Source organism: Dendropsophus ebraccatus, chromosome 6, assembly GCF_027789765.1.
Source record: "Dendropsophus ebraccatus isolate aDenEbr1 chromosome 6, aDenEbr1.pat, whole genome shotgun sequence".
NCBI classification, from domain to species: Eukaryota; Metazoa; Chordata; class Amphibia; order Anura; family Hylidae; genus Dendropsophus; species Dendropsophus ebraccatus.
The window spans coordinates 119,412,322-119,431,940 of NC_091459.1; the positions used below are offsets into that span (position 1 = coordinate 119,412,322).

The following is a 19,619-nucleotide window of genomic DNA, read 5'->3' on the forward strand; positions in this document are numbered from 1 at the left end:
GGTGGCGCCTCGTGTGATACCGTCGGCGTATGGTATAGGGTGATAAGCAGTAGATTCAAGGCTCACCTTTCAGCCTCTTGGGCTTGATGCATATTAGCCCTTGATTGGGGTATGGACGTATTTCCGTGGTTTTCTTGTCGTCCTTGCGAAGCAGTGGGAGGCTGCAGGCTAGTTCAGAGTGGTGCTACGGGATGCTCCCTGAGTGAGAGAGCCTGAGCTCTCTTCATCAGATATAGTGCTATGTAGCTATGCCCTATATCTGATGAAGAGAGCGCAGGCTCTGAAAACGCGTTATATTTGTGCTTACCTCAATAAACGCTTTTTGCTTTTTTGCATCCTAAACAACTACCCCTGTGAATTTGTTGAAGGCAGCGCTGAAATAGATAATTGGTGCGCTTTTTTTCTCTTTATCCTTGCATTATTTTTAAGACACATTTACTATGCTATAAGACAATTTATATAAATTTGAGTAAGCACATTAGATCTATCTATTACTATCTATATTATACAAGTAAAATCAGAAATGTTGCAGTTTCCTTTCCACTGAAACTAAGCCAGGATTTTCTGTTGCATCTGTGATGATGAGGAGGCTGTTGGAAAGTGATCTGTACTTAAATACAGCACAAGGTGACACTAATAGATAGAGAAGATAATAAATGAAGCTCACAGCTCAGCCTCCCCCTCCCTGTGAAATGACCTCTTCAGAGAACACAGAGTATGCTCAGTAATATTTCCCATTCATGTCAATGAGACAGGTGGTTCTATCCATCGTTGTATATGTCTATTAGGTTTGCTGCAAGGAAGGCATGTCATGCAAAGTTGTTTCCCCCAAACAATAATCATTACTCTTTTCTCTCGTATTGTCAGACAGTACTCCCCTCTCTTTCTTCCCGCAGTCCTATTAGTATTTGCCTTTTTGCTTTCCCAAGAACAAGTCTGTGTAGAGTTCCCCAAGTAGTAAAGACTATCCATTACCCATGGCCAATGTCTCCCTCTTCCACCTGACCACAGCATGACGTTTTCCCCAATAGCCACATCACTGACTATCCTCTTTTCTTCACTGTTCACAGTACTGCAGTGCAGAATCTGTTGGCGCTATACAAATATATATTATAGAAGCAATGCCTTCTAGCCCTTATGTATGCACAGCAATACTTCAGCCCTTTCCCAGTAGTCATAACAGACTTCATCCAGGTTACAGCGGACATTTCCAACGACATTGACTCCACCACCTCCTATGATCAGTCACAGATTTCCCCCATTCTCTCAATAGTGATACTAGGGCCCTCCCTTTCCCCTTTTGTCCCACAAGAGCCTCCCCCCAGTATTCGCAGCTATGTCCTCCCCTTCTACACTTGTTTTATCTACATGATAAAAATGACAGTATATATATGAATGAAGCTGAGTTGCAATACTACGCACAACCTGAGGACGGGTGACTCTGTTCTTGCAACACTTCTTATGCTTATTGGTAAAACTTTACAGTAATTTCTATAAAGATTATACTCCTGTTTCTTCACAGCTGTGCTCTTTTACACCTGGTTGCACTGACAGTTATAGTCCAACAATGTCTATTTTATTTCGTACAGACACTTAGTTGGATTTCAATGATCTCATCGTGTTTTTTTTTTTTTAATCTATAATGTTGGCCAGAAGCTGAAAGCATGAAGTCATAGAGAATAGAAGCGTGGGCTGCACTTGAAAGTGTATGAAATCTGATGTACTTATCATAGGAAACATGTCCTCCTCGCATCTGAGAATGAATGGCCTCTGGTATCTGCCGAGGATCAGGCCTGATGTGAAGCAGACAATGATATCAACATGGAAACCATAAGACGCGAGCCTGGGCTGATTAATCGTCTTACTGTAAGTCTCCGCAGCAGGCTCCGGTTACATCTACAGCTGATGGGGGAATCTGTTTTTCTTCAATTCTCTTTATTTCCGTGTATAATGGGTTCAGTATGGAGCTGTCTGCTCTTGGTTTTATTTGGGTTGTGTTAGTCGAAGCTTCTGTCCGTACATGGGCACACTATCTTCTCACAACTTGTCTGGGATATATATTCCAGCATCTGAAACATGGCGGCAACACCCCGATCTGGTTCAAGTGAATTGAACTTGGATCACCATGAATCAGTTCAGCGCACTTGAATTCAGTAAGGACTTTCTTTTGGGTGACATGTAAAGCAGTCCTCCAGGATAGCGATATATATAGCTGGTCAGGGACATCCGACTTGTTTGCTCTGTAGACTTGATTGTAGAGTGATTGAGTCGGAAGGGGGTGTGGAGGAGGGTGCTGTCGTGCTCCCTTCTGGCTCTATCTAGGGATCTTGGGAATGAGAATGATGGTTCTTTCTGTAACACATCTTCCATATTTACGGAACGTGGTAATAAGGCCTTACTTTGAGCATAGGGTCTGGCACCTTGTTGCTGTACCATTAATGGCTTGTGTAAATGTATAGTCAAGCCTATTGGAAAGATTGGTTTGGAGATGGTCCGTGGAGGACTTAAGGTGGCCATAGACTGTGGACAGAAGTAGGTTAACGTACCAAAAGAAGGGAAAGGGAAACATAGGGTGAAGAAGTGAGGCGCACACCTGTAATTGCAGAATATAAAATAGCTTTTTTATAACCGGCTACAGAAAAGTTAAAAACATTAAAAACCAACAGACGGCATCCTCCTGAAATGCAGGAGGTTGCTCACTGCCACACATGTAGGCTCAATAAGTTAAGGAGGGACTATAGCGATATAAATAAATGTACAGATCAAAATACAAATAACAACATGTGAATAAATACAGTCAATACCAACTAGAAATAGAGAAGTCCCTGTGTGGCAGAGAAACAGTTACCCCACGCGTATCGCCGCTACCTGGCGGCTTCGTCAGGAGTTAGGTTAACGGTGAATGATTATTTGGCCAATGCACCCTTACACATTAGTCCATATTGGCCACTACAGTCATACACACTGGACCACACATGACCAATCACAATGGCAGAAGGACAAATTTTAGTGAGAAAAATTTTTGTGCAAAGATTGTTCCTGTACCGACGACTTCTTTCAACAGGACAATGGTCTGCCATGGGTTAACTAAAACAACTGTGAAAAAAATCTCATCCAGGAACCAATTGTTTTGGTTGAAATCCTCTAATTCCATCAACTTTAATCTAATGTGCTTGGGTGCGTTTATTGGTTGGCCGTCATGTTTCCTGACATTCACTGTTCTTATAACATTCAGTAGTACTGAGTACCAGTCTAACATTGGCTTATCCCTCCTCTTTCCAATGAGAGGGCTGAAGGGCTGGCCAAGCCAATTGTTCAAGCATATGAATGGATTGGGAGTGATATCTGTTGGCCGAATAAATGCCCAGCCATCAGCTATTGATCACTGCCCACAAGCAAAGTCTAAAGAAAACAAGCTTATCTCACCTGATGGTTATGTTTAGAAAAGTTCAAAAGCCAGCACCATTATGCAGAGGAACCTGTATTCTTTCAAAATGATAAAATGATGAAAATAATATTATTCATCTTTGTAAACATAAACAGAACTTGTAGTATGGATACATTAGATCAGATTACTCATCCTCATCCATATCTTTAGGCCTGATCTACATTTTCCACACATGGACCGTATTTACTATGTGTTACGGACTGGAATTCTGAACTTCCTGCGTCATCATTCATCATGCTATGAGTTCTGAAATAGTTAAATCTTTGTGCTACTGTACTGACATGTAGCATCATTATAGTAGTACAAAGTTAAACTATTTCGAAGTTCAAGGCATTATAATGAATGATGATGGCAGGAGTTCTGAAATTGGGTCTGTAGCACATAGTTCTTAAATAGGGTCCGTGCATAGAATGTGTGAATCAGGCCTTAGTTTATACAGCCAGGACCCCTTTTTTAGTAATGTCCAGGGAGGGGATGTGTAAAAAAGCATCTACTTACCTCCGTGGCTCCTGTTTCATTCATTCATTTTTTTCAGTGGCAGCAACAGAATGCGTGGGGAGCAGATTTTGTTTTGGTTTTTACTAGAGATGAGCGAACCTCGAGCATGCTAGAGTCCATCCGAACCCGAACTTTCGGCATTTGATTAGCGGTGGCTGCTGAAGTTGGATAAAGCCCTAAGGCTATGTGGAAAACATGGATATAGTCATTGGCTGTATCCATGTTTTCCAGACAACCTTAAAGCTTTATCCAACTTCAGCAGCCCCTGCTAATCAAATGCCGATCGTTCGGGTTCGGATGGACTCGAACCCGAACCCGGTTCACTCATCTCTAGTTTTTACCCATTTGGGTTCGGCAAGGTTCTCCCAACCCGAATGTGCAGAATTTGAATCCTGGCGGCACAAGATATTGGATGCAGCCCCAGAGAGCCCTGGAGATCATGCATTTAACCAAAGGATTTAGGCTGTATCCATATTTTCCTGGTAGCCCTTGTGCAGCATTCAACTTCTTCAACCACTGGAAGTCAAAGGCTGCGCGTTTGGGTTCAGAGAACCTTGCCGATCCCGAACAATTTGGCAAGTCCACTCAACACTACTAAACAGTAGTACTTTTGAATACACAACACTGTGATTTCATCATCATCTCCAGCAGCTTGTAGTTCCCTTTTCTCTGACTCTAAGATATAAGTGAAGTTTTAGGAACTTTCTAATTTCCAAAAATTAATCTACAGTAATATTTCACTTGCTGAAAATTCTGGCTATACAGTAACTCGAGTATATACTTTTTTCCCAAAAAAAACAAGTAAGTAGAACAATACAAGTACTGTATGCAAGACAGGTTATTACAATAACATTCAAGTACACAATTACATAATAGGTGTATGCAGGTTCATGGATGAGATATGGTAGGTATGTAAAGGTAAGAGGGTAAAAGGGGATAAGGGATCAGGGAAAGGTGGAGGGAGAGGGAAAAAGAGAAGGGGGCAAGGTTAGAGGTGGTAGGGGAGAGTCTTAACTAAAAGGGCAAGTTGTGGAAGAGGTGATTTCAAATCTAAACCAGTTGTGTCCACTATCGTATATGTGACATATACAACCTGGGAATATAATTGCTAATAGCAAAACAACATACACTCACCAGCCACTTTATTAGGTACACCATGCTAGTAACGGGTTGGACCCCCTTTTGCCTTCAGAACTGCCTCAATTCTTCGTGACATAGATTCAACAAGGTGCTGGAAGCATTCCTCAGAGATTTTGGTCCATATTGACATGATGGCATCACACAGTTGCCACAGATTTGTCGGCTGCACATCCATGATGCAAATCTCCCGTTCCACCACATCCCAAAGATGCTCTATTGGATTGAGATCTGGTGACTGGGGAGGCCATTTGAGTACAGTGAACTCATTGTCATGTTCAAGCAGAAATCGAGACTCATTAGACCAGGCAACGTTTTTCCAATCTTCTACTGTCCAATTCCGATGAGCTTGTGCAAATTGTAGCCTTAGTTTCCTGTTCTTAGCAGAAAAGAGTGGCACCCGGTGTGGTCTTCTGCTGCTGTAGCCCATCTGCCTCAAAGTTCGACGTACTGTGCGTTCAGAGATGCTCTTCTGCCTACCTTGGTTGTAACGGTTGGCTATTTGAGTCACTGTTGCCTTTCTATCAGCTCGAACCAGTCTGCCCATTCTCCTCTGGCATCAACAAGGCATTTCCGCCCACAGAACTGCCGCTCACTGGATGTTTTTTCTTTTTCGGACCATTCTCTGTAAACGCTAGAGATGGTTGTGCGTGAAAATCCCAGTAGATCAGCAGTTTCTGAAATACTCAGACCAGCCCTTCTGGTACCAACAACCATGCCACGTTCAAAGGCACTCAAATCACCTTTTTTCCCCATACTGATGCTCGGTTTGAACTGCAGGAGATTGTCTTGACCATGTCAAGTTGCCGCCATGTGATTGGCTGATTAGAAATTAAGTGGTAACGTGCAGTTGGACAGGTGTACCTAATAAAGTGGCCGGTGAGTGTATATGCCTCATAAAGAGGTTATCCAGCTACCAAAAACAGCACCACCCCTCCCATAAGGCTGTGTGTGGTATAACTGTTTAGATACTACACCTAAACTGCAGAATGGGAGTGGCACTATTTCTGTAAGGAAGGGGCCATGTTTTTCTAAACCTAAATAACCTCTTTAAAGGAGAACTCTGGGCTGTGGTGTTAGGCCCGCTCAGCCAGTCAGCGCCCAAGACGGGACCCCGCTACAGCCTCTGAGTGAGTAGGCCTAACACGTCATGTCCCAAGTCCCCACCCAGAAGCAGCCGGGACTGGAGTTGCGTGATACTGGTACCAGCAGCGCTGGAGTAGGGGGAGGTGAGAAACTTATCCAGCTCCCACTTTTACAGCCATATATCTTTTCCCTTCTTTTTCAGCTCAAAGAAATAAAATTACTTGAAGAATCTTAAGTTACTTGGAGATTCTGTGTCATAAATCGCTGTATCTTACAGCACAGTTATATGTGTTTTGCACAAGCTTGCTGGATACAGAACAGGATACAGACAGATGAGATCTTTGATGTAGTGAACTCAGCTTCAAGAGCGTCCCGTGGCTGCGGCCTGCTGGGACGTTCAGGGATGCAGAGCGTTCTCTGTGAAGCTTACACCTTCCTAAGGAGCAATAATAAACAGAGATCAGCTCCTTTTCCATCCCATCCAGAGGTTCTTAAGTGCTCAGCATCCAGCACAGCCTGTGGGCAATCATTGATCTGTCCAAAGCTGACGTCTCTCCACCGCTGGGTTATGTCCCATTCTCTTAAGTCTGAGAATTACAGTGAGGAGAGTGAACACTATAATAATTTATAACATACTTCAGACTGTACAATAAGGTCCTGGAGGAGTAGTGATGATGAAGGAAAAGCAATCACCGCAGGCTATAATTCTTAACTTTATGATTTTGACTGGTCATCAAAAGCAGATATAAGCTGTATAGGATCATTCTAATCACCGATCTGAGCCTGAAAGGAAGGGAAATCATTCACGTTACATGGTAGAGACATCAAAAAGACTAAATAAAATAGGTTTTGCTATGTACAGAACTATATTTACTATAATAATGCCTCCTATATACAAGAATGTAACTACTATAATACTGCCCCTATATACAAGAATATACTATAATACTGCTCCTATATACAAGAATATAAGTACTATAATACTGCCTCCTATATACAAGAATATAACTACTATAATACTTCTCCTATATACAAGAATATAACTACTATAATTGGTCCTCAGGCCAGAAGATGCTTGATTAACCACGTGAAACGGCTGTAGCCATCAGACGCCCCTGCTTTTACTTCCCCTCCCCATACATGTCTATTGAGACTGAATAAATGGATTTTACCCGCAGCGACTTGTGGTGAGTGCAAGCTCTTTTCTCTATTTGGTTGGATTATACCTGTACTGTATCAGCCTTTTGCACCTCCATGCTGCACTCCGTTGCCTAGAATCCTCACTTGGAACTATCCTAGCTCATGGGTATACAGCAAAAACCTTATGAACGTTGGTGCTAACTCAGATCCACTCTGCACATTGTTGTTATAACTACTATAATACTGCTCCTATATACAAGAATATAACTACTATCATACTGCTCCTATATACAAGAATATAACTACTATAATACTGCTCCTATATACAAGAATATAACTATTATAACACTGCTCCTATATACAAGAATATAACTACTATAATACGGCCCCCTATATACAAGAATATAACTACTATAATACTGCTCCTATATACAGGAATATAACTACTATAATACTGCCCCCTATATACAAGAATGTACCTACTATAATACTGCTCATATATACAGGTATATAACTACTATAATACTGCTGTTATATACAAGAATATAACTACTATAATCCCAGTCCAAAAGGAAAAAGAGCTAGCACTCACCATCTGCTGAAAACATAGTCCATTTTAATAAGGGTTCACTTCAGCATGTGTATGGGGGAGGGAGGTGAAGGCAGGTGCCTCAAGGCCTTGACGCACCTGCCTTCACCTCCCTCCCCCATACACATGCTGAAGTGAACCCTGAATAAAATGGACTATTTTCAGCAGATGGTGAGTGCTAGCTCTTTTTCCTATTGGACTGGAATTGCTATATCTTGCTGTTAGCTATATGCACCACCTACTGTAGCTGTATTTTTTGCCTACACGTCCTCTATCTACAGTCCCAGGCTCAGAAGCCACATATGAACATTGGTGCTCGCTCTTATTTTTACTTGATTGTGCATAACTACTATAATACTGCTCCTATATACAAGAATATAACTACTATAATACTGCTCCTATATACAAGAATATAACTACTATAATACTGCTCCTATATACAAGAATATAACTACTATAATACTGCTCCTATATACAAGAATATAACTACTATAATACTGCTCCTATATACAAGAATATAACTACTATAATACTGCCCTCTATATACAAGAATATAACTACTATAATACTGCTCCTATGTACAAGAATATAACTACAATACTGCAGTTTTGCTGTGCACATATTGGGGATTGTACCATAGTCTTATAACAGGTTTAGAGCTACTATCTGGAGCTGTATATAGTAGTATATATCAGAATACTGTATAGTACACTGTGCTCTATCCTGTAGACTTGCAGTGAGTAGCTGTAGTTTAGTAATCCTCATACAGTCCCAGTCTAATGGTTTCTTTGTATATAATGACTATAACGTCTCCCAGGGGATCGGTGTAATTATAATACATTAGTGACAGATTAATTAAGCACATTTTCTCCTCATTGATGTAGAATAGCTGTGCGTTAATCCTCGGCTCTGGGCCACACAATACCGGACCAGGTGCCTCCTGTCAATTACTGCAGCTGCTAGAATTGTTCCTGCTGGGAATATAACCTGAAATACTCTGTGCTTCTGTTTATATGCTCTGCCGTGTTCTGCATGGTAACAGCTCTCACCATCTCTAAAAGTCATCTTACTATTGTAGATCCCAGGATACATCTTTAAAATGACAGCGCTCAGCAGCTGCGTAGGCCAGGACTTTAAAACATCTCCAAGACATTGTGTGCAGGCTTCCCGCGGATATATACAGCTTTTTGCCTGTTCCGTCTTGAAAACCGTTGTCTCTTAAATTAGACCGAAACTAGTGTTTGGGGACCTCGCTTCTCCTGTTAACCCGTCACCTGGTATGGGGCCTGGAGACTCTACAGTAAGACCTCACTGCAGTCTATATGTCAATAGGAATTCTATGCATCTCAGGGAAAACCAAGACAGCGCTTCATAAGGCGACAAAGGATTTGGTGGAACAACTGTAAATACACTGAGCTGTGGGGATTGTTCTCCAGAGAACAACTCCCACAGAAGCCTTGTCAGGATCTCAGGGGTGGAGGCGGCAGACTCTAAGGGCTCGGTCCCGCAAGTTGTACCCCACGACAAATAAAATTCCCCAAAGGATCCGAACTATGAAGCTGCAACAAGCAGGCAGGAATTCTTTGAGTAACTTTTCAGTGAGTGAGTTCCTTAGCCTTGAAATGTTACAGTCCTTTTGAGTAACTTTTGACACATCATGGGGCATGTCAATATGACAAAGCATGGGCCATGCCAGGTCTCATGCCTGGGCCCTGTTGCGATCCTGTGATACAGACAGGTGAAGGGGGGGGGGGTGGATTTCGCAACACGATCCACTGTAATGAAGAAAAAGCAGTTAGATTTGATTGACACTTTGGGAGAGACTCATACTGCTGCACACTTCCCCAGGCTGTATCTCAGGATTAGCAGCAGTGTCAGAAGGGAGACCCGGTGCATTCAGTGACTTTTGACATGTCTAATATCAAAGACCAAATGACAGCAAAGTTTTAACCCTAGAAAGAAAAGAGATCACTGATCTCAGGGAGACCAGCCTAAGATAACACTGTTGGCTGCCGGTTAAAACACTCATTACAATGAAATCCTAGAAGCCTAGAAAGAGGACTTTTGAGAATCGGAGATGAGAAGTCTTAGAACGTGATTGGGGATTTAAAGGGGTGTTTAGATTTCTATGTAAAAAATATGCTGCTGGGGAAAGGGGCAGTGAGTGGATGGAATAAAGAAACACAATTAGCCCTTCACAAGTAGTCCTTCACCGCTCTGCTGAAGTTTGGCTTTTGCTTCAGCACAGGTTCGGTTCCAGTCCAGTTACTTGATCTTCTCTTATTCTTGCTTCCAATATAGACATCAGGAGCAGGATCTGGTGACTCAGGACGGGACAGTGTTGCGGTCAGTGATTGGCCGATGTGGCAGGTCCTGCTCCTGAGTGCTCATCTCCAAAGCAGAAAGAAAATAGAAGATGGGGAACTGAATGGCAGGGAACAGAAGCAGTGGGGAACTGGGGTGAGGTAAGTACTGTATGTGTTTTTTTTTTTTCTATTTACCCAATTTTTCCCCCATTTTTATGCAGGGGCTGGAATACCCCTGTTAGCCAAGCCAGAAATCTCTCTAGAAGGGGACTCAATCATTTCCTAAGTTAATTTAAGTCACTACAGACTGTAACCCAAAAAAGGACCTTATCGCTGAGTCCTTGAGCAACGGAGGAGTATTAAAAATATAATCTACAGAGAACTAGAAGAAGACAGGAAGAGTTGGTGCTATTTGTCATACGGCAAAGGCCCTGGAGAGAGCATAGGGCGAAGGTAGGAGGAAGATGGCAGGAGGAGCAGCCAAAAGGACCACAGTTCATTGGGATAGTGGCATGGTGGCATCAGGGGTCCTGCTCAATGAACAGTAGTGTTGAGCAAGCACTAAAATGCTTGAGTGCTTGACTCAAGTAACAAACCCCATTGAAATCAATGGAAGACATGAATGCTCGCTCAACACTAATGAAGAGGCCTATTCCCCCCTCGGTCCTTCAGTCATCATTGAAAGTTGTGATTGGAACGCAAACTAATCCGGTTTAAGAGGAGATTCACGCAGAGTCCGTCTATATGAACAGGATTGGGAACTCACCAGGAGTAGATTTTTTTTGAAGTGTAATCTACTAAACCATTCAGAGGAACATTTGTTCTGTTCGCGATGCCCTGTGAACGTCATACAGTAGCCCAAGGGTCACTTACATTTTTCATCATTTCAGGCCTGTATGGTTCTTCCACCTTTGACCCCCTTCGTTCTTTCACTTTTGTAATCTTGTTGAAGTAGATCTAAGTAGGTTCTAGAGTACTGGTATAGGACACATCCAATGGTCACCCAGTAGTCTACCTCAGGTTATGATATTAGCAGAGGAGCCCTTTAAGCGTTGAGTCATGTTCTACCATTTGTGATACGGATATTGATTGATTCATTGTGATTTCTTTTCATCCTTCACATTTCTAAAGTTTGTAGAGTACTGGCATAGGACACATCCAATGGTCAACCAATAGTCTACCTCAGGTTATGACGTTAGCAGAGGAGCCCTTTAAGCGTTGAGTCATGTTCTACCATTCGTGATACGGATCTTGATTGATTCATTGTGATTTCTTTTCATCCTTCACGTTTCTAAAGTTTGAGGGACTGAGATGTGAACAGAACATGTTTAACATGCTGCGGTATGAATAAAAGATGGGCAGACCGCAGGCACAGCGCCCCGGGCTAGAATATACTTTGAGATGCCATTATAAAGGAAGAGGTAAGAGTTGTGTACAGCGGGTTTCCTCCTAATCGACAGATGTGTTTAGAAGAACATTGTGGCCTCCCCGGAGAGACTTTAAGTGTTCCGGGATTCCTGCTAAGAAATGTATGTTCATGTAATGTTATAGGTCATGGCGTGACTGTGTATACGGCACTGTATTTTGGTCCTATAACTGGAATGATAATACCGCACAGTGGTTGATGGGATATTCATTGAGAATTGTATTTCAAGGGCATCTATCTCTGTATCATGCTTCCTAGAAATTGGTCATCCTCTATGACATTGACCCTTGTATCTCCAACCGAAGTGCTGCTGCACAATCCTATCTGTTTTTGTGAGAAATCCTACTTAAAGGCAATTAACCGCTCTGGTCATCAGGATACAACCCTAAACCCCCCTAGACTACCAGGGATACTTAGTATTAATCCTCGATCCCACAAGGATATTTTGTGATAACTTCTATATCTTAAAGTGTACCTTTAGGCTATGTTCCCACAATGTCTTTTTTTGGCCTTTGAGTCTAAATAACAGTCATTATTTCACAATGACAACTGTTATTGTACCAAAGACTGCCGTCATTAAGAAATAGCGGCCGTTGTTTGCACTCAAATAGCCAAAAAAAGTAGAGCAGTGTGTGTAAATGAGCAGCACTATATAGTATCTGGCGTTCCCCCTCCCAAGTCATAACCATTAAAGGGGTTGTCCGGCGAAAAAAAATTATTCACAGAATAACACACATTACAAAGTTATACAACTTTGTAATGTATGTTATGTCTGTGAATGGCCCCCTTCCCCGTGTCCCACCACCCCCACCCGTGTACCCGGAAGTGTGGTGCGCTATACATTACCTGTCGCGTGCCGACCACGGTCTCCGATCGTCAGCAGTGACGTCTTCTTCGGGAGCTTGGCGGATCTTCCCGAGTGCCGGCCGCCCTCTGCAGCGTCATTCGAAGCTCAGCCGCGATTGGCTGAGCATAACTGTGCTCAGCCAATCGCGGCTGAGCAGCTGATGACGTGGCCGCGTCATCAGCCGCTCAGCCGCGATTGGCTGAGCACAGTTATGCTCAGCCAATCGCGGCTGAGCTTCGGATGACGCTGCAGAGGGCGGCCGGCACTCGGGAAGATCCGCCAAGCTCCCGAAGAAGACGTCACTGCTGACGATCGGAGACCGTGGACGACACGACATGCGGTGAGTATAATGCACCACACTTCCGGGTCTAGCGGGGGTGGGGGGAAACACGGGGAAGGGGGCCATTCACAGACATAACATACATTACAAAGTTGTATAACTTTGTAATGTGTGTTATTCTGTGAATAATTTTTTTTCGCCGGACAACCCCTTTAAACAAAATTTGCTAAGCTGATTTTAAAGAGTAAATGTAGACTAACAATTCCTTCCACACTTGTTATTATCTATTCAGTCTCCTTGCCCCAGTTCTGAGCTGCTGCTTTGTACTCAAGACACAAAAAGTGTGCAAGCTTTTCTCTCCACCACCTCCCCTCCTCCCCCTCCCTTCTGAGATGGCTGATGTTCACAAGTCCCGATCTGCAACTTTGTAGCTTCTCTATAATACTGCAAGGGTTAATCTGAGGTCAAGTTGCTGATGAACTCACTGTGGTTAACACCCCCCCCCCCCCCCCCCCCCCCCCCCCCCAGCATTACAAAGTTGCAGATAGGGACTTGCTTACATCAGCCATCTCGGAAGGGAGGGGGAGTGAAAAGCTTAATTTTTTGTGTCCTCAGTGGAAAGCAGCAGCTCAGAACTGGAGGTAGGAGACTAAATAGATAATAACAAGTATGGAAACAATTGTTAGTCTTTATCATGTCTTTTATTGAGTACAGTGTCGTGAGAAAAGTTAGTGAACCCCTCTGTGTTAAAGACTCCTCCAATAGTCTAATAACAAATAATGTTTCTATTAAGAAGATATCATGTGAACTGGGGGATCATGTGAACTGGGACTTTACTTACTTATATAATAGCGAAGACTGATTACTGACAGATCTGTTCTTAAAGGGGTACTCAGGTGAAAATAAATTGTTTTCAAATCAACTGGTGTCAGAAAGTTATACAGGTTAGTAATTTACTTCTATTTAACCCTTTTATGACCAGACTATTTTTCATTTTTGTGTTTTAATTTTTCCTCCCCGCCTTCTATTAGCCATAGCACTTTTATTCTTCCACCTACAGGGCTGGTTGGGGTGTCAGTTTTTGCACCATGATCTCTAGTTTTTATTAAAGTGCCACTATCAGCAGTTCTGCCCAGAGAACCTGCTGATATGCCGCAAAAGCTCAGTAGCTTAGGTGTATATTGCTGTGACTAACAATCCTCTTCTCCTCCGCATTGTTTATTAATTTCCTAAATGCTCTTATGCAAATCTGCTATCTAAGAGCTATCTTAGGGTATCACCCTCCTGCCCCAAGCACCAATCCGCCCCTCCCATTTCACCCACTATACATATTCATATATGCATAATGGGCTCTATGTACTGTGCCGGCGCAGGAAAGATGTCCCGTCGGAGACGGGCTGCTTCCTGGACATGCGCGATTCATGCGGGCCGCCGCCGATCCTCCCCGAGGTAATTTAAGATGTTAGTATAAATCTATGTTTGTCTGTAAATTGAAGTGATTATTTTTTTTTGCAAATTGTATGAATGAGAGTTGTAGTGTATGCCTGTTGAGAGAGTGTGGATGATGGGAGTGTGCATGGTGTGGATGATGAGAGTGTGGATGAGCATTGTGTGGACCCATCATGCACACAATGCTCACTCTCATCATCCACACCATGCACACTCTCATCATCCAGGAAAGTGATCACACTGCAGGGGTCCTGATCAGAAGAGCACAGTTCCTGTCAATGACACTTAAGTGCCGCTTAAGGGGTTAATGGTGGGCAGCAGCGCAATCGATGCTGCCCATCATTAGCTGTGATAGCAGCGGCTCCTCACTCACTCAGCTCTTAAGCTCACTTCATAGAGCCCCTGTGCATTATGGCATATCAGTACATCATGATGCAGGAACTCACAACATGCTGGTATGTCATTTTGCAAAAATTTATTAAAAATCTCCAGTCTTCCCATACTTATCAGTAGCTATACGTCCTGCAGGAAGTGGTGTATTCTTTTCAGTTTGACATAGTGCTCTCTGCTGCCACCTCTGTCCATGTCAGGAACTGTCCAGAGCAGTTGCAAATCCCCATAAGAATTTTTTTCCTGCTTTGCACAGTTCCTGTCATGGACAGAGGAGGCATCAGAAAGCACTGTGTCATACTGGAAAAAATACACCACTTCCTTCAGGACATGAAGCAGCTGATAAGTAGTGGAAAACTGGAGATTTTTTTTTACAGAAGAAATTACAATACTATATAACTTTCTGACACCAGTTCATGTGTGTAAAGCAATATGGCTTATATGTAATATGGGCTCTCAAAGAGACAGACACATACATACGCTTACAACTCAGCATTGCCAGTACGGCGCATTAGTTATATATTGTAATCACACATAATGCTGGGTTTATACGCAGCTGCCTACATCCCTGGATAAACACCTTCAGGGTGGAATTGCACTTTCACTAATGAATATTTCATGGCTGTCTGTGTACTCTGTAACAGGACTGGATTTGCCCTCAGCACAGTAACCAGGCAGCACAGGTTAGGAGGTCTGAATCATTAGGACCCTAATTTATTCTTCCTTTCAGGTAGTGAACAGATTAACAAATGGTAACAAAGCGTGCTCTACGACACAAGGTGAAGAGGAACAGAGCATGCTCTACGACAGAAGGTGAAGCTCTACGACACAAGGTGAAGAGGAACAGAGCATGCTCTATGACACAAGGTGAAGAGGAGCAGAGCATGCTCTACGACAGAAGGTGAAGAGGAACAGAGCATGCTCTACGACAGAAGGTGAAGAAGAACAGTGCGTGCTCTACGACAGAAGTTGAGAAATAGAGCATGCTCTACAACAGAAGGTGAAGAGAAATAGAGCATGCTCTACGACAGAAGGTGAAGAGGAACAGTGCGTGCTCTACGACAGAAGGTGAAGAGGAACAGTGCACGCTCTATGACAGAAGGTGAAGAGGAACAGAGCATGCTCTACAACAGAAGGTGAAGAGGAACAAAGCATGCTCTACGACAGAAGGTGAAGAAGAACAGTGCATGCTCTACGACAGAAGGTGAAAAGGAGCAGAGCGCTCTCTGTGAGAGAAGGTAAAGAACAGTGCTCTCTGAGAGAGGGTAAAGAATGGATCTTGCTCTATGAGAAATGATATAGAGGAAAACAACACACTCTATGGGTGAAGGGGAATGGAGTGGGCTCTATGAAAGAAGGTGAGGAACACAGCGCACTTTACAAGAGAAGGTGAAGAGGAGCAGAGCGCTCTGTGAGAATAGGAGAAGAAGAGAAGAGGAGCACAGGAAGCTGTACGAGAGAAGGTGAACAGGAGCACATTGCGCTCTACAAGAGAAAGGGGAAGCGGAGCAGAGTGGACTCTACAAAAGAAGGTGAAGCAGAACACAGGACGCTCTATGAGAGAAAGTGAAGAGGAACAGAGCACGCTCTACGAGAAAAGATGAAGTTCATACCAGTTGATTTAAAAATTCTCCAGAATATCCCTTTAAGCTTTGCTGATCCTACAGATTTCACCTGCACATTGCAGCTCCTGTCCACCTGCCATGCAAGAAACCACTGGGACCACCCAACCTTCCAACCACATATTATTGGCCTGATTGATAGGGTTGCACAACAACAGGAATATCATTGCTGGTGCTTGCGGGAGGAGCTGTGGACTCTGTTACATAACAGTAAATAAAGTCCATAACACAGAAACTAGCTGTAGACAGGAGTCTCGATATTAGATTGAATATATGTGCAGTAATCCAAGGCCTTTGTTAACGTCACTGCTGCTGTCTGTGGGGGACCTGCACATCCGTGCTGGGGATGGAGGGAGGCAGTACATATGTAATATTGAGGCTCCTGTTTGCCATCTTGTGCATCTGAATAAGCTTTTAATTGCATCTAGTTTCTATGTGCTACAGACTTCTCAGTAATGGCCGTCATATTCTTCTGGCAGCTCTGGAATCCTTCCCGCTCTCTGTAGGTTGCAGATCCTTTCCCGACACGGTTTCTACCATCTTAGTGTTTGTTGTGTCACTGACATATGATAACTACTGCTGTATTAACAGAGAAAACCGCAGACATGTATGTGAGAGGTATGTGGGGAGACGTTCTGGCAGAGGAGCCTTTCTGCTCAGGGGAAAGGAAAACATGAGTAGAAGGAGAGGAAATGAATCTAAGATGGCAGAGGTAGACAAAAGACTATCCCCTGAGCTTACTCAAATGTAACGTATCAGTGAGTATGTGCTCACTGATTGTATATGGCCTATATGATATTGTATAATCAACAGGGGTGTAGCCGCCCTCCTTTTCCTTCCAGCCTATGCTCAGAGCTTCCAGCCGCTGCTGCCGTTTCACCTCTGTTCACTAGGTTGTGTAATCTCTTGGCTCACCTCCTATTTAAAGGGGTTATCGAGCATTAGAAAAACATGGCCACTTTATTCCAGAGACAGCACGACCCTTGTCTCCAGAATGGGTGCCGTTTTGCAACTCCACCCATTCCATCTTACCTGAGTGTTGTTGGTTCCTTGTGTTCTTATATCTACTGTTCTGTGTACACTGACCTGTGCCTTTTCCTCCGATTACGCTTGTTTGCCTGACACCTGTCTGTACCATCTGCCTCTCCCATTGCCATCTCGGACAATATGGCCTGTATCTGAGCCCGCCTGCCCTGATCCTCCACCTGGATGACTATTCCCGGTAATGTACATATTCCCCCTGGCCTGCTGACTACACCTACACTGCCCTATTCTTTGGTGCCTTACACAGGCACAGTCCGATTTTCTTAGACCAGCCCCTACCCATACCGGGGCCAAACTTATAAAGCCACCTAGTGTCCTCTAGCAGCAGAAGTCCAGCTTCCACACCCTGGAGAAAGATAAAGGAATGAAGACCTAGAGGGCAATTAGACACCGTTCCCTGGCCGGGCCCAAAGCCAAACCGGTTCGGTGGCACAGCAGGTTGACATCAGCTACCGGTACAGGTAAGAAAAGTCCAAGTACAAAGGATTTGCAGAAAAAATTTTCATTCTCGATAATTCAGAGAAATTAAACATTATTATTGGTCGCTAAGGTTGAGTTTATAAAATATTGGGCCATTGAGTTAATAGAAGCGATGAATTCATGGGTCCTGCGCCATCTGACCCTCTTTACAAGTCCGGTTGTCCCCTTTGGATGACCCTTGTGGTCACAGGACATAATGGACATTACCCAGTCATGCATCACTTGTTATTCCTGCATCACTGATACCAAGATGACCCCATCCATCCATATCCATCGCGAATCATTAGAAAAATGTTCTATGAACATTCATCATCGTGAGTATCCGATAATTTTATGCATTTACCCCCATGAATCCATCAAGGTTCAGTGAATCACTTTGTTATCTCGTAGCTTTTCAGTACCCGACTGACTTTATGAAACGTTTACATTGTTAAAATTAATGGCCGCATGTACGAGACGCTCAATTATTCTGATTGGAAAAATCCAGGGTAAATGATTCTGAAATGTTCTATGTCTATGGTCAGCTGGAAAAACCAGTGCACACCATATTCAATGAGTGAAAAAGACATCAAAAATAGTAAAAAGAATGCAAAAAAATATAAGAATATATTTTTCATCCTGTCAATCTGTCCCTTGATGCAAATAAAAACAGATGTGTACCCTATAAATATATGTAAAGGAGTGAAATGTAACTTACATCCCTGTACAGTTCTTCTCCCCCATGAATCTGATCACTTCCTGGTTTCCTCTCTGAACTGTGACCCAGCTGTCGCCGTGCAACAGAGCAGACATTTGCCCAAAATTAAAGGAGAAGTCCGTCGGATTATAAAATCCTGTAGCGGGCAGGGGGTAAATTGATTACAAGTATTAACTTACCTCTCCCCGTGGCTGTGGTCAGCAGCAGGACCGGCCCCGGGACCCCCACCGGAAGGCATTTTCCTCCGAGTTGTGATGACGTCATGTTCCAGCTGATAGACTGACCGTTCAGCCAGTCAGTGACTGCAGCAGCCAGTCCATTAGCTGGGTCGTGACGTGTCAGCTCTGGAGATCCTAGAGCCCGGCGGGGTCCCAAGGCCAGGCCCAGCACTTACCACGGGCAGAGATAGGTTAGTACTTCAGTAATCAGTTTCCCCCCTGCCGGCTGCTGGACTTCTCCTTTCACCTTGTATGCATGTACAGCCAGTGCAAATGCCATTGAACTGAGCATGTGTGACCACCTTTGTGGATGTCAAAAGGAAGGTTGTAACCAAGAGAAGACAGGTCATAGCAAGCATATGGCGCATTAGTAAGTAATAAGTATGTATATCTCAGACCGTACATTTCCATAAATGCGTGTATATTTGAGATATGTTTGATTTTACATAATCCATTGGTTTACATCTTTATCTTACTGAGACAAACCCTTTAATTTAGCTGTTGAATGGGTTGTTTCTCCTTGAGAAGAACGTCATAAAGGTAGCGGGAAGAAGAGCATGACTGACTTCCCAATCATTGCGCACACAGCCTGAAAGAGTACTGTACTTATGGTACTGTAGAAGGGATGTAAAGCACTGGGTCCCAGGTTCAACAGCTACCAAGGCAACCCCCCCTATATCTAGGCTCCTGCTGTGTAAATGACCCTTAAGGTCTCTTTGCAACTTACAATCTAAGGTGTATAGGGCTCTCCCAAACGACCATGTCGGTGGTGAAAGGGGTGGGGAAAATCACTGCCAGACCCCATTGTTCTGTGAGAGATAAGCCGTAGCCAGAGCTCTCTTAGCACTCATAGAGAACACAGGAGCGCTCAGCCATGGGGAGGACAGGCGGTGGACCGGAGAGATAACTGACGGATGGACAATGGTTTAGTCATCAGTTGTCAAAGTGTCATTATTCCTGGT

The 19,619-nt window shown here is 43.5% G+C and overlaps 1 protein-coding gene across 1 annotated transcript in view; it reads left to right on the top strand.

Moving 5' to 3' along the window:
- Positions 1-1,675: 1,675 nt before the first annotated feature.
- The window catches only part of LOC138795966 (uncharacterized), a 72,150-nt gene continuing 54,206 nt past the window's right edge, over positions 1,676-19,619 (top strand). The window contains exon 1 of the mRNA XM_069975758.1: positions 1,676-1,866. The gene's annotated coding sequence lies outside the window, so the exon portion shown is untranslated. The remainder of the gene's footprint in view (positions 1,867-19,619) is intronic.